The 13332-nt window shown below is 35.4% G+C and overlaps 1 pseudogene; it reads right to left on the bottom strand.

Annotated features, from left to right (window-relative positions):
- Positions 1-635: 635 nt before the first annotated feature.
- Positions 636-13332, bottom strand: part of LOC101580655 — a 22498-nt pseudogene continuing 9801 nt past the window's right edge.

Raw genomic sequence — 13332 nt, 5'->3', positions numbered from 1 at the left:
TGGCAAATATATGACCAGCACTTCTAACAGTTTTAGGGTAGGATATTGCACAAAGTTCTAGTATGTCATGGCCGTGGACAGTGTGCATGACACCTACTGGTGGCCAAGTGTCACTTGTGGGGCTGAGCTACTGCTATTTTCTTCATATCCACCCTGTAGATCCAGACAGAATTATGACCTATAGGGTGCAGGAGAAGTCCATTTGTAGAGTATTCGGATGGAAATATTTTGCTGTGGTGTACAGAAGCATAATTGAAAGACTGCTGTTTTTTACCTCTTTTTCTCCTGTGTTTGTTTGCCCTATTTTGATGGGTTCTTTCCATTCTCATTCATGGAGTTATGATCATTTTGATCCCTCTCTAGAATATCTTTTAGTAGTCTGTGTAGGTTAGGCTTTGTCATCATGACAGTCTTTAGTTGTTGTCATTGAAGTATTTCATTCCTCCATTAAACTTGAAAGAGAGTTTTGCAGGGTATATCAGTCTCAGTTGGAATTTGTTTTCTTTTTCTTTTTCTAAAAAAGGGTAGAATTAATATTTTATTGTCATTTATAATCAGATGGTTGTTGGATATATAGTTTCTGTACTTATTTTTTTGTAAATTAAAAAAAAATTAAAAGTTTTAAACAGCTATAGTTACGTTTTTTGGAAAACACAGATTAACTCATTAATGGTGGTTTCAAGCTTCTCCTTATTAGCACCAGAAAACTCACTCACCTTCTCCTTTTTAAGAAGCTGGAAGGTTCGCATGCACTTGACTTTGTAATCTGCAGCAACATCCTGACAGTTATCCACATCTACTTCATGGAACAACACGTTAGAATATTTTTCAGACTGGGAATGAAAGAAAGGCTTGATCATTTTACAAGGCCCACAGTACGTGACTGAGAAATCAACTACTACAAGTTTATCTCCTGCAACAGCCAGGGCTTCCTGAAAGGTCTCTTTGCTCTCGATCTGCTGCACCAACCTGGCTGCCAGGGACCTGACGAGATACCAAAGAAAACAATAGAAGCAGATGAAAAGCGCGGGACATCGCTTGAGCTGGAATCTGTTTTCTTGCAAGACTCTTGAAGTACTTTGCTTCATGCTCTTCTTCACGTGATGGTTTGTGCAGCAAAATCTGCCATTATTCTGATGGGTTTTCCTGTAAACGTGATTGGTTTCTTTTCTCTAGTGGCTTTTAGTATACTGTTCCTGTGCTGAATTTCTGGGATCTTGATTATTATATATCTGGGTGTGGTTTTAATTGGGTTGATGTTATCTGGAGTTCTATATGCTTTGGTTACCTGAATGTCAGATTGTTTTCTCATATTTGGGAAGATTTCTATTACTTCTGCCCATATTCTTTTTATATCAATTATATTGACTCCTTTCTCATTGATGGCTATTATTCTTACATTGTTTACCTTTGCATTGTCTTGCAGATGTTGAATTATTTTTTCCTGCATCCTAGTTGTTTTTAAAAGGGCTTTTCTTACCTTTCACTAGCTGCAGTGGTGTCTTCAAGGTCTGAAAGTCTATTTTCATTTTCATTCCAACGGTTTTGCCAGCTTGTGATTGAGGATTTAATTTCCTACATATCACTTTGAATCTGCTTCATGCATTCTATTTCTTTCCTATATTGTTCATTCAAGAATTCCATCATTTTTTATTCTCCTCTATTTTTTTATCAGTGTCTTTTTAGAAGCACTTAGTACTTCTTTCATTATAGTTATTATTACTTTATTTCAGAAATTATTTCTGGTCTTATTTCCTCTATAAATTTCTGTAGTTGTTTCTTTACTTCCGACTCTTATTATTTCAGAGATTTCAGGTGTGTGATTTCCAGTTTCTTCTATGCTATTTTCTTCTGCATTTTTTCTGGGTGGGCTGAAGGCCTGACACTGCATTTTGCTCCTTCTCTTTGTTATTTTGCATAGCACTGTCTTCTGACCTTTGGTGTAGAACTTTGGTAGAGTTATTACCTTAGCACCAGGTCTGGATCTATCAAGTTCAAACTCTTCCAGGTGGGTGTGGCTTGGGTCTGGATTCTGTGCTCCACTTTTTCCTACTGTAGCACTTGGAAGTGAACCTTCTCTGCCACTGTGGCAAGTTATTCTGCTCCTGGATTGGCTAGGTGGGTCTTGCCTCTAGCCTCTCTGCAGGGAGTTCTGTACCAGGGTTCCACACCCGACCTGTCTGATGGAGCCTCCTCCATCATGCCTGGCTTGGCCGCTGGCTGGCTGGAGTGAGGGTCCTGTGGGCCCCTGGCTGTCCTACTCACATGCCAGGCCTGGCCACTAGCTGGAATGAGTGTAATAGTATTTTATAATGAATCTCCCAATAATTGTATTTTAGAAATGTGGGAAATCTGTCCATACACATAAACACTAAAGACTCCAGCTGAGGGTCTGGATCCTAATAGTCTGCATGAGTCCAGCTGAGAACCTAGAGCTCAGGACAATGTCTCCCACAAGTCCCACTGGAGGCCTAGATCCTACAATAAAGTTTCATGCAGGTCTACTTCATGCATCTGTGCTGGAAAGGCCCAAAAGTCGGTGGAAGCTAGGAAGTCTATGCCAGCAGGATAAGGGATCTGTGCTAGCAAACTGAGGGATCTGAACTGGAGCTAGGAAGCAACATGTAAATACCAGAGCTCCTCCAAAAATATCACAGCCATCCTCAGCAATAGTGAAGTCTTGAGCTCCTGCAGCAATAAAGAAAGCCAACTTCCCATCAGGAAAGCCAGTGTGACAAACTTCTTCATGAGGCTGAGCAGTGCACCATCTTCCCCTCGAGCGCCAGGAAGTGATGCTCAAGATGAGGATGAGACCTTCTCCAAAGTTCATCAGGAAAGTCAGCATAATAAGTTTCTACAGCAGTACATCCCAAGAGAACAAGCAGCTTCCAACAGCTCCAACAACTTCTCCAACAGCATCCCTAACAGCATTTTGTCAGCTTCTTCTGTTCTGCCTTTATGCTGCTAGCAACAATCCTCAGGTGGGCCTCCCACACCCAGTACCATGCTAGTTTAATTCAAGTGGGTATAATAAGTTGACCATTTTAGTTAGAAATCCACCACAGTTAGACAAACTTAACTTGAAAAAAAAGATCCATATCAAAACAATTAGAAATAAAAAAAGATGAAATCACAATGGACACCAGGAAAATCCACATTATTAGTAACTGCCTTGAAAACATATATTTCAATAATTTGGGAAATCTAGACAAAATGGGTAGATTATTAGATACATATGAATTACCAAAAATAAGATTTTAAGAGATGGTGTGGTGGAGTGCCTGTAATCCCAGCTCTTGGGAGGCTATCAACAGGATTACTATGAGTCCAATCTAGTTGTAAGATCCTGAACACCCTGTAGACCCTTCCCTAAAATACAAAAAAAAAAAAAAAAAATTAAAGTCCCAAATTCCAATAATAAGTAGTACTAAAAAGCCTACCAACAAATAAAAGTCCATAACCCTATGTATTTATTGCTGAATTCTACAAGAATCTCAGGGAAAATCTCACATCAAACACTCCTCACACTCTTTAAGAATATTGAATGGTAAGGAGTTGTCTTGGGTATTTTCTCATTGTTGAGACAAAATATCCAACGCACAAAGTTAAAGGATTTATTTCAGCTCACATATTGTACAGGTTTCAATTCATAGTTAGCTGGCTCTCAGGAAGGGTGGCACGATGGAGGGGCATCACAGAGAAGAAACAGTCCCTGGCAGGGAAGATAGGTGGCAGTCAAGCAGCAAACAGAGAAACAAGTCTTTCTGTTACTTTATCCCATCCAGGCCAGCCACCTCTTGGGTGTTGTCACCCACACACAACGTGGGCGGTCCCATGGTTCATACTCAGAATGATGCTAAACCAAGCAGTGGACTGAGTGCCACATAACATTAATTGCACTATTGCACTCTGCAGCACATGCAGCTTCAGAAAGCCCCAGCTATGAGTGCATGAGGCTTTAGGGATCATATGCAGACAAAAGCCAAAACAGGAGCACTGCCAAACTCATTCCTACAAGTTGATTTTGAAATAAGAGAAGGACTTAACAAACAGAAGACCAACAAAACAAAGAAACAAACAAATAATTTCGAGCAAATTTCTTTAAGGAATATAGAGGCAAAAATTCAACAAACTATTAACAAAAGGGTACAATAAGTTATCAAAAATATTATATATCATATCAAATAAGCTTCATCCTAAGGATTCAAGAATGCGCAACATAAGCAAACAAATAAATGCAACATCTCACAAGATGATGCAACAATAATCACATGATCATCTCAATAGATGCCAAGTCTGTGATAAAATATAATGTCCTTTATGATTTAAAAAATTCTTAAGGGACTGCAGTTTGATTCCAAGCTCCACATGCTGCACCAGACCCACCCTTACAGCAGCCTGAGCCAGCCAAAAAATAAAAAATAAAGTAAATATAAAAATAAAAATATTCTTAAGAAGACTGATACAGTAGAATCTACCTTGGGGCCAGGGAGATAGCTCAGTAGAATAAGTGCTTGCCTGGCAAGTGCAAGTGCCTGAGTTCAATACCAGGTTCTGCAAAGAAAAAAAAATCTACCTCAACCAAAGTCATTTGTGACAAACCTACTGCCAACATCATATCACATAGAGAAAAAGGGCCAGGGATATAGCCCAGTGGCACAGTGCCTGCCTGGCAAGCATGAAGTCCTGAGTTCAATTCCCAATAGAAACACACACACACACACACACACACACACACACACACACACCCTCACTAAATATAGATAAAAATGAAGAATATTCTTCTGAAATCAGGGAAAAAACTGTTCACCATCTTCATTTTTTGCACAATACAGTATGTGAAAATTTACTGAGCAGTCAGGCACAGATAGAGAGAAAGAGGATTCCAAATAGGAAGTGAGAAGTCATAATCCTCATTCACAGATGATATGATCCTCTAAATATAAGATCCAAAAAATGTTACATGAAGTCTCCTAGAACTACTAAAAATGGACATTGTAGCAAGATATAAAATGAACACAAAAAAATCAACAGGGTTTCTGTACACTAATACTGAGTCCACCAAAAAAGAAATTAGTAAAAGAATATAATTCAAAAAAGTTTCAAAAATCAAGTATTTAAGAATTAACATAATTAAGGAAGAGAAAACAGTCTATCATTAAAACTAGAGACTTCTATCCAGCAGAAAAGTATAAAAATGAAGTATAAAAAGTAAAGTCATATTAATATGCTGAGCTGTGAAAAGCTCAAGTCAATAACTTCTGACATTGCCAGTCTTATGGAAAACCTACTGCTATTATGTACTACTGGACTGCATTGGAATATTTTGCTGAATTCACGCACCTATAATATTTAAATGACGATGGAATACCCTTTTCTGACAAAACTAAACAAAAAAGGAGATTCAAATGAACAACCATTTTGTATCTGTATACTCAAAATAGTTATGATAGATATACAGCTACATTCTCTTAATTCAGTGAATAGAAAGATTTGTTCTAATAGTGTTTGTGGACAGGATATCATGTCTGCATCTTGTACAATGAATAACCATTATGACAACAATATGCAATGTATTAAGTATTGAAACTGTCCTATTAATCGGTTTTGAAACAGTCTCATTGCTATTTCTCAATAAAATTATTTTTTAAAAAACTAGAGACTTCTGAAAAAGGAGATTGAAGAAGACAAAAAAACAGACATCCTTAGTTTCTTTACAGGCAGAGTCAATATTGTCAAAATGGCTATATTGCTAAAACAAATCTGTAGGGTTGACCCAATCCCAATTAAAATACCAATATCTTTTTTCAAAGAACTAGGAAATAGTCCTAAAATTCATACAGAACCAGAAGAAATGCAGAATAAACAAAATAGTACTAGCCAACAAGAGCAAACCAGGAGCATCTCTACCCCAGATTTCAAGTAATACAACAAAGGTACAGTGATTTAAAAAAAAAAAAGGCATGTTACTGACACAAAAACAGACATTTGGATCAATAGAACAGAACAGAGGATGCAGAAATAACTCAAGCACATTTAGCAACCTCATCTTTGACAAAGGACACAAAATCATATGCTATAGGAAAGAGAGCATCTTTTTCAAATGGTGTTGGGAAAACTGGTTATACACATTCAGTAGATTGAACTAGACTATGATCTCTCACCCTGTACTAAAATGGATCAAAGACCTAAGTATTAAAACAGAAGTATAAAGATTTTAAAGGTCTGCTCAAAGATAAAACAGATAAAACCAGTGAAGGCAGCCTCAGCAAGGACTTTTTGAACAGAACCTTGATTGCATAAGAAATAACAAATAGCATCAACAAATGACATTACAAATTAGAAAGCTTCTGCACAGCAAAGGAAATAACAAACTGAGACAACATACAGACTGGGAAAATGTTTGGGCTGCTCCTCCTAAGACAGAAAACTATTATTTACAATACATAAAGACTCAAAACCTTAGATTCCCAAAATAAAAGTGCTCCCACCAGTTTGTAAATTTCAAGTTCTGTGGAAAATTCCTGTGTATTACAGATCTGACAGTAGTTTTGCTTTGAAGATGCATTGTACTTAATTACTTGGCTACCTTTCACACATAATGATTTCCTGTTTTCATGGATGTGTGTAGTGGAAATGCAACACATATGGGAAAATATGGTATGCAATTACACTTAAGCAAATGCCAGTAAAGATGGGAGCCTCCACATCATTTTTGTGGAGAATGTCATATGTGTATTTACTATCGTGCTTAAGTTACTGAAAATTTTGTCTCATAATATCATTTATTAAGTCAATTATTATTACATTCAAATTCTTATAAATATTGAGCCCAGGCAATATAATTTAAGTTCATTTTACTTTTTATTAAGTTTACTGGTATAACTTAGATATAGTTATAACATACATCATAGGAAACTTGTACCTGCACATATCTTAGATGCTCTTTTTTACCAATTCTCCTCACCTCTCTTCAATCCCTCATCCCCTCATTTACAAGCTTTATTTCCATTTTATCCTTTTTTTCACATTTTTTTCTTCTCCCCCACCAGTTTCCCTTTCCTTTTGAACAATTTCTTATTTCATTATATATTTTACTTCTTGGTTCTTATTTACACTTTTATCTCACACCAGAAACAATGTGATATTTACAAATATGTTTATTTCACTTAAGAGTATGATTTCAAGATCCAATTTCAACTTTTAAAAGTACCATTTGGTTTTCAATAAATGCATAAAAACAGTATTCATTAATAGTGTAATTCTACAGCCAAACAAGTTTACACAACATACTTTCACATCAAGATAAAGGGAGAAATTAATTCTTGCATAGGTCAGAGAATGCCTCAAAGAAATGTTGAATTATGAATTAAGCTGCAATTTTGTGTTAAGATTAATGACATTCTGATGAATACTAAGCAGGAGTAATCAGCTATTATTTACGTACTTTCATGAAAACAATAGAATAAAAGAGATGAAAGTTTCAATCTATGTTCATGGGTTCCAAATATAATTTATTCATTTCTGTTAACTAAAAAACCTTTTGTAAAGTCTTCATGGCCAATGTTGTTCAAATTTTTGATTTGCACTTTGACATCAATTTTTTCATTTCACATAAAATTGTTTTACACCTAGATTTGGTATGGCAACTTTACGAATCCATGCAAAATTCCACCACAATATATTCTATCCAATGTATTCATGTGTATATTTTAATCAATTTGATATTAAAATAAATCTGGGTTTATATATCAAGATAGGAAAACGTAATACTTATCATACTTATGTTTCCTCCACATTTATTCTGAAACTCCTCAAAGCCATATAAAAGTTGCAAGAGTGATTTTGACTCTAGAGCAATATAGGTATATAAGTACTGAGACAAAGGGTACACAGGCACTGTAAATATGGAGTCATAATTATGTACCAATTTTTTTCTCTAAATATGCAAAGAAAATTGTGTTACATTTTTACTAAACCAGAATATATACAGTTGTCATCTGTATTCATGAGGTCCACATCAATGGATTAAAATAATCTCAGAAAAGTTTGCATCTGTACTGGAACATGTACAGACTTTTGTCATTGCCATTCCCTAAGCAATACCAGTATAGCATCTACTGTATCTGTATAGCATTTACACTGTATTAGGTGCTGATAAAAGTGATCTAGAGATAAAGTATATAGATTGGTCTTATTTACATGCAGTGCCACTTCATATAAGGAACTTGAGCACTGATGGATTTTGGTATTGTTGGGTGTCCTGGACCCAAAAGGGGCAAATTCACTGAAAACAACATAGCCGGAGTCAAGCCATGTACCTTTCTCTCTAACTATGCAATAGCCGAATCCCCTTAGAGACCGGTAAATTCATTTCATTTCTTTTTTTCTTCTATACACTGAACTTGTTCTATCCAATTACTAGGGAGAACTAATTTTGAAGTGCAATTTATATTTAAGACTGCAGCAGTGCTCATATAAGAACACATTTCATATTGATACTAAAGAAGAGAAAAAGAAACTGTGAATACATGTTTGTATTCACACTTACAGTTTTGTTCTCTAAACAAATGACTCATGAAGATTAAGTCAGAATGCAAGAGATGGCAACAAGGACATCTCAAAGGATTCCTCTACCATTAGGACCCCAGCAGCAAAAAATGACTAAAGTCAGTTTCCTTGTCCCTAAAGGAAACATGGAATAAAAAGACAGGCAAATAATCCCAGCTGGACAAAACTTACTTTCTTGTTTACAGGCATAAAAATTGCTTTCCTAAAGCTCCTGCGTGGTACTTGCCTGTTTGCTCAGCCAGCCGAGGTTGACATGTCATGATGTGGCTGCTGAAGCGTTTCACTTTCTTGTACTGAATCAGACCTCAGAGTGCTCAGAAGGAAATCACAAAAACACACTTTTCTCAAAGGTGTCTACACTTTTGGCCCTCCTAATAATCATTTAAACCATAAGCTCACAATAAGGAGCAAATATCACAATCAATAAGAGGTGTTTTTTTTTTTTCCTGTTCAAGTTTCACGCCGAAATTCAAACAAGACTAAGTATGTAGATGTTTTAGGTTCCTACATACTTGTTATAAATCATCTGAGATGCTTATTCTGATGAGCTCCCACTGATTAAGAATCTCTGACAGAAAATATAGTAATTACTAAAAAGGCTAACAAGTTCAAGGTGGCATTTTCAAATAAAGTAATTATTTCTTCAGAGGATGTAGTTACTCGCTAATGTAAATGTCTTCATAGTACTTAATATCAAATTTATTCTTATTTTCAACTATTACATATATTTTAAGATTTTAGATCAAAACTAAAAAAGCCTTCCATATCAATGGAAAATATTTTTAAAGCATATGACTTTTGTATTTTCTTCATAACAGAAACCACTCCCCACTCCCACACCCTACCAGTATTCTTCAGTTTCTTAGTGGCCCAAGTAATTGTTCCACTTCCTGTTCTAATTGTTTCTCTGTTAGAAATTACTGGTCATTGTGATGCACACTGTATAAACCAACCCCCAGTTCATAAGCCATTCTGTCTCTGTACTTCATGCTTGCTAATCATATATAATCCCTAGACCACCAGAGGTCTGAGCCTAGTATTTTGGGAATGATCCAAATCAGTTCCCATCAACATAAAATAGATCTGCCTCCAAATCCTGGGTGTTATTTTGGTGTGTGTGTTAGCCATTACATCTTTATTAAGCAATCAGTATTTAGATACTTGTGCATAGCGAGACCCTGTAACAATCAAATACATTACAAACAAACAAATAAGAATATAGTTTTGAAAACGCAGAACAGAAAAGGTCTTTCACCATATAAACTAGTATTTAAGGACTCAGTAAACTAAAAATCAATTCATATTGTTGTAAAAAAAAAGTGCTTATAAATCACCATGTAAAGGTCTAGAAAGGACTAGAGAGTAGGTTTAATTTCTATGGAATAGTTAATAAAGGTGCTAAAGATAGTCTTTTCTCTCTTTTTCTTCTATTTTTTTCTTTTAAAGAGGAAAAATCTAAACAACAACAAACACAAAAACAATAAAAAGATACAAAATTTCAAAACAAGATGGTTGGAAATTAACAACGGGTGTTATATTACATATTGCTATCTTCAATGAAGTTGCTCAGATTACCAAGTGTAAGAATGCAAGACTGATCAATGAAACAATCATTCCTTTCAATAAATCACTAAAGGTTAGTGGTACAATTATCTTAGCTATTATATATCTTTTTTTCCTTTCCCCCATCCCAGTTGTTCTTTCCTTTAAAAAAACAGAAACAAAAACAAACAAAAAAAAAACCCCAAAACAATGAAACCTAGTTTCAAACAAGTTACTAATATAGTTACAGTAGTTGATACACTCTATACTGTCCTCTTCCTGGTAGTCATGCAGAGTGTAAGACATATGTATGTTATCTTGCTGATACAATATTAGCACATTTGTTTTTAATGAACTAAGAGAACTTAGCTGTATAACAACCTTATCCATCTTGTATACACATATTTTTTTTTTCCTTTAACCTGTCCCTAGCACAATTTGTCTTTTCTTTTGACCAGTTTAGTCCAAATTCACAGTATCTGTCGTACATTTCAGTTCTTATGTACATTTGAGTTTTCACACTAGTGAGACAATAGGATGAGTTTGATTGTACAGATGTTTGACTTATTTCACCTATTAGCATAGTTTTGAGTTGCCTCCATTTACCTATAAAAGCCTCATATCTTTATAATTAAGTAGTACACCATTGTATAAAAATACATCCTTTTTATTTATTCCTCAGTTAATAGGCATGTGGTTTTTTCCAAGATTTAGCTATGACAAATTGTGCTTCTATGAGTGTGCATATCTGGGTGTGGTCTGATGATTGTAATTCTTTTGGAAAAATACCTAGGAGGGGAATAGCTGGCTTGAATGGGACCTCCAATCCTAGCGTTTTTAGGAAATTCCACACTGATTTACTTCAATAATGGTTGTACCAGCCTGCACTCCTAACAACAGTGGAGAAGGGTGCTTTTTCCAACAGCCTCTCTAGTATTTGTTAAATGCCTTCTTGATGACAGTCAATCTTTCAGGGGTGAGATGGAATCTCAGTGTTGTTTTAATTTGTATTTGTCAAATGACGAATGATGTTAGACATTTTTTCACATATTTGTTATTTGTAATTGTTCATCTGAGAAGTGTGTATTTATCTCAGATGTCCAATTTTTGGTTGCATCTTTGAATTTTGGGGGCCTGATTTTTAAAAAATTCTTTATATATATTCTACATAGAATTTCTTTGTCTGAGGGATAATTGGCCAGAAATTTCCCTCAATTTATAGGTTTTCTTTTCACTCTGTTGGTGATTTCTTTTGATGTGCAAAAACATTTTAATAGAGTAAGATCCCAGCTGATTTTTTGAAGTATTTCTCCTGCAGTTTTGTTTTTATTCATGAACTCTGTTTCTACCCCTATGACTTCCTGTACACAAACAACAAACTCAGTGAGAGAAAAATTAGGCTAAACCACATCTTTCACAATAACATCGTCCCCCCAAAAAAAGAAAGGAAAAAAAAAAGAAATCCTTGGGAATCAATCTAACAAAGGAATTAAAAGATCTATATACTGAAAATTATAACATTCTGAAAAAAGAGATCAAAGAGGATCTCAAAAAACTGAAAGATATTCCTTGCTTTTGGATAGGAACAACCAACATTGTGAAAATGCCATACTCCCAAAACTGTTATACAGATTTAAAACAATCCCAAACAAAATACCAATAGTATATGGTACCTCACAGATCTAGAAAAAACATTCCTAAAATTAATTTGGAATCAGAAAAAACCTAAAATAGCAAAGGCAATTTTGACCAACAAAGGAAGGAAGGGAGGCATCACAATTGGTGACTTAAAATTACACTACAAAGCTACTGTGATAAAATCAGCATGGTACTGGCAAGGGAAAAAAAACTGAGGATCAATGGAACAGATAAGAAGATGAAGACACAATTACAAACATACTCAGCACTTTTTCTTTGACAAGGGGCCCAAATATGTTCACTGGAAGAAAAATAGCCTCTTTAGTAAGTGGTGCTGGAAAAACTGGCTCTCCACATGTGGTAGACTAAAACTAGATCCATGTATTTCAACATGCATGAAAGTCAAAATGGTTTAGGTTTAAACATCTAAATATTAAAACAGAAACACTAAATGTACTGGAAGAGAAAGGTTAACGATAGTCTTATGCCATTGAGTTTCTGCTCTTCTATAACTTGAGCTTGGAGGGAGAAATTTATTTGTAAGTAAATAGAGAAAATGGTTCTTCTCAATCATGTTGTACCACTTTCAACAGGCAGAAGACTCTGAGCTGATCAATACAATTCCTTCATGCTTTCGTCTGCCATCTTTTTCTTGAACAAGGCCTTTCTGATAATCCCAAGAACTAGCCAACACTAATATTCTAAATTTTCTCTACCAACCACCAGAAAACTCTCACCTTTGCATAAACATAGATGACTGCATCAACAGTTGAACATTTCCAACTTTACTACTGTAAAGGAAACAGGGAAATGACAGAGTCACATCCCATTTGGGACTCAGCCAATGAGATGAGTAAGAAAGTCTAAGTGTTCAGAATGAAACAATGATTTGTCTTGACCTTAGTTAATCTCCCAAGGGTATTTTTTAAATCATATTTCATTCTATAAAAACTAAAACCTAAGCCTCAACATTTTTTTCCATGATACATCTAAATAATTCCCCAGAATTTCATAAACTGTGGCTCTCTATAATGAAAGAAACCCAGTATAAGGGGAGGGAAACAACAAAATTTCTATGAATTAAAAGAGTATTAATTGGGGAAAATAAAAAACATTCCCCAAGTAACTCTCCTTTTGGTTGTTTCCCATGAAAATTACTGATAGCCTTCACTTGTTACTATTTTACTGCTCCTTTGCATAATTTTAAGACCTTGAGAAAAACTCATAAATTTGAAAGTTAGCAGCTTAGTTTTTGAAGTTAAGCTATCAGCAACTCTATAGTTTGCATTAAGTGTGGTAATACCTGAAAAATAAGCAATAAATAGTTTTTAAATGTTAGCTCTATTCAATTTCATATAAGCAATTAATATCAACTACATATGAATATTACTTATAGAGTATAGGTGAAATGAATACTAAACCGTACTTCATCCAAATGTGTTTTGTGGTTAATTTTAAGTAATATAATTCTAGAGTCCTAGCCCAGGTCCGGTGAGTGTGTGGAGAGCTTCCTGCTACCCTGCACGAGCGGGACCAGTCCCAGCCCAGGCGCAGCGTGGGCCGGACCCTCTCCCACCCCCT

Source organism: Octodon degus, unplaced genomic scaffold (genome assembly GCF_000260255.1).
Source record: "Octodon degus isolate 3935 unplaced genomic scaffold, OctDeg1.0 scaffold00097, whole genome shotgun sequence".
Classification (NCBI taxonomy): Eukaryota; Metazoa; Chordata; class Mammalia; order Rodentia; family Octodontidae; genus Octodon; species Octodon degus.
Note: the sequence above shows the minus strand (reverse complement) of the source record. Positions and strands in the feature narration are given on the sequence as shown.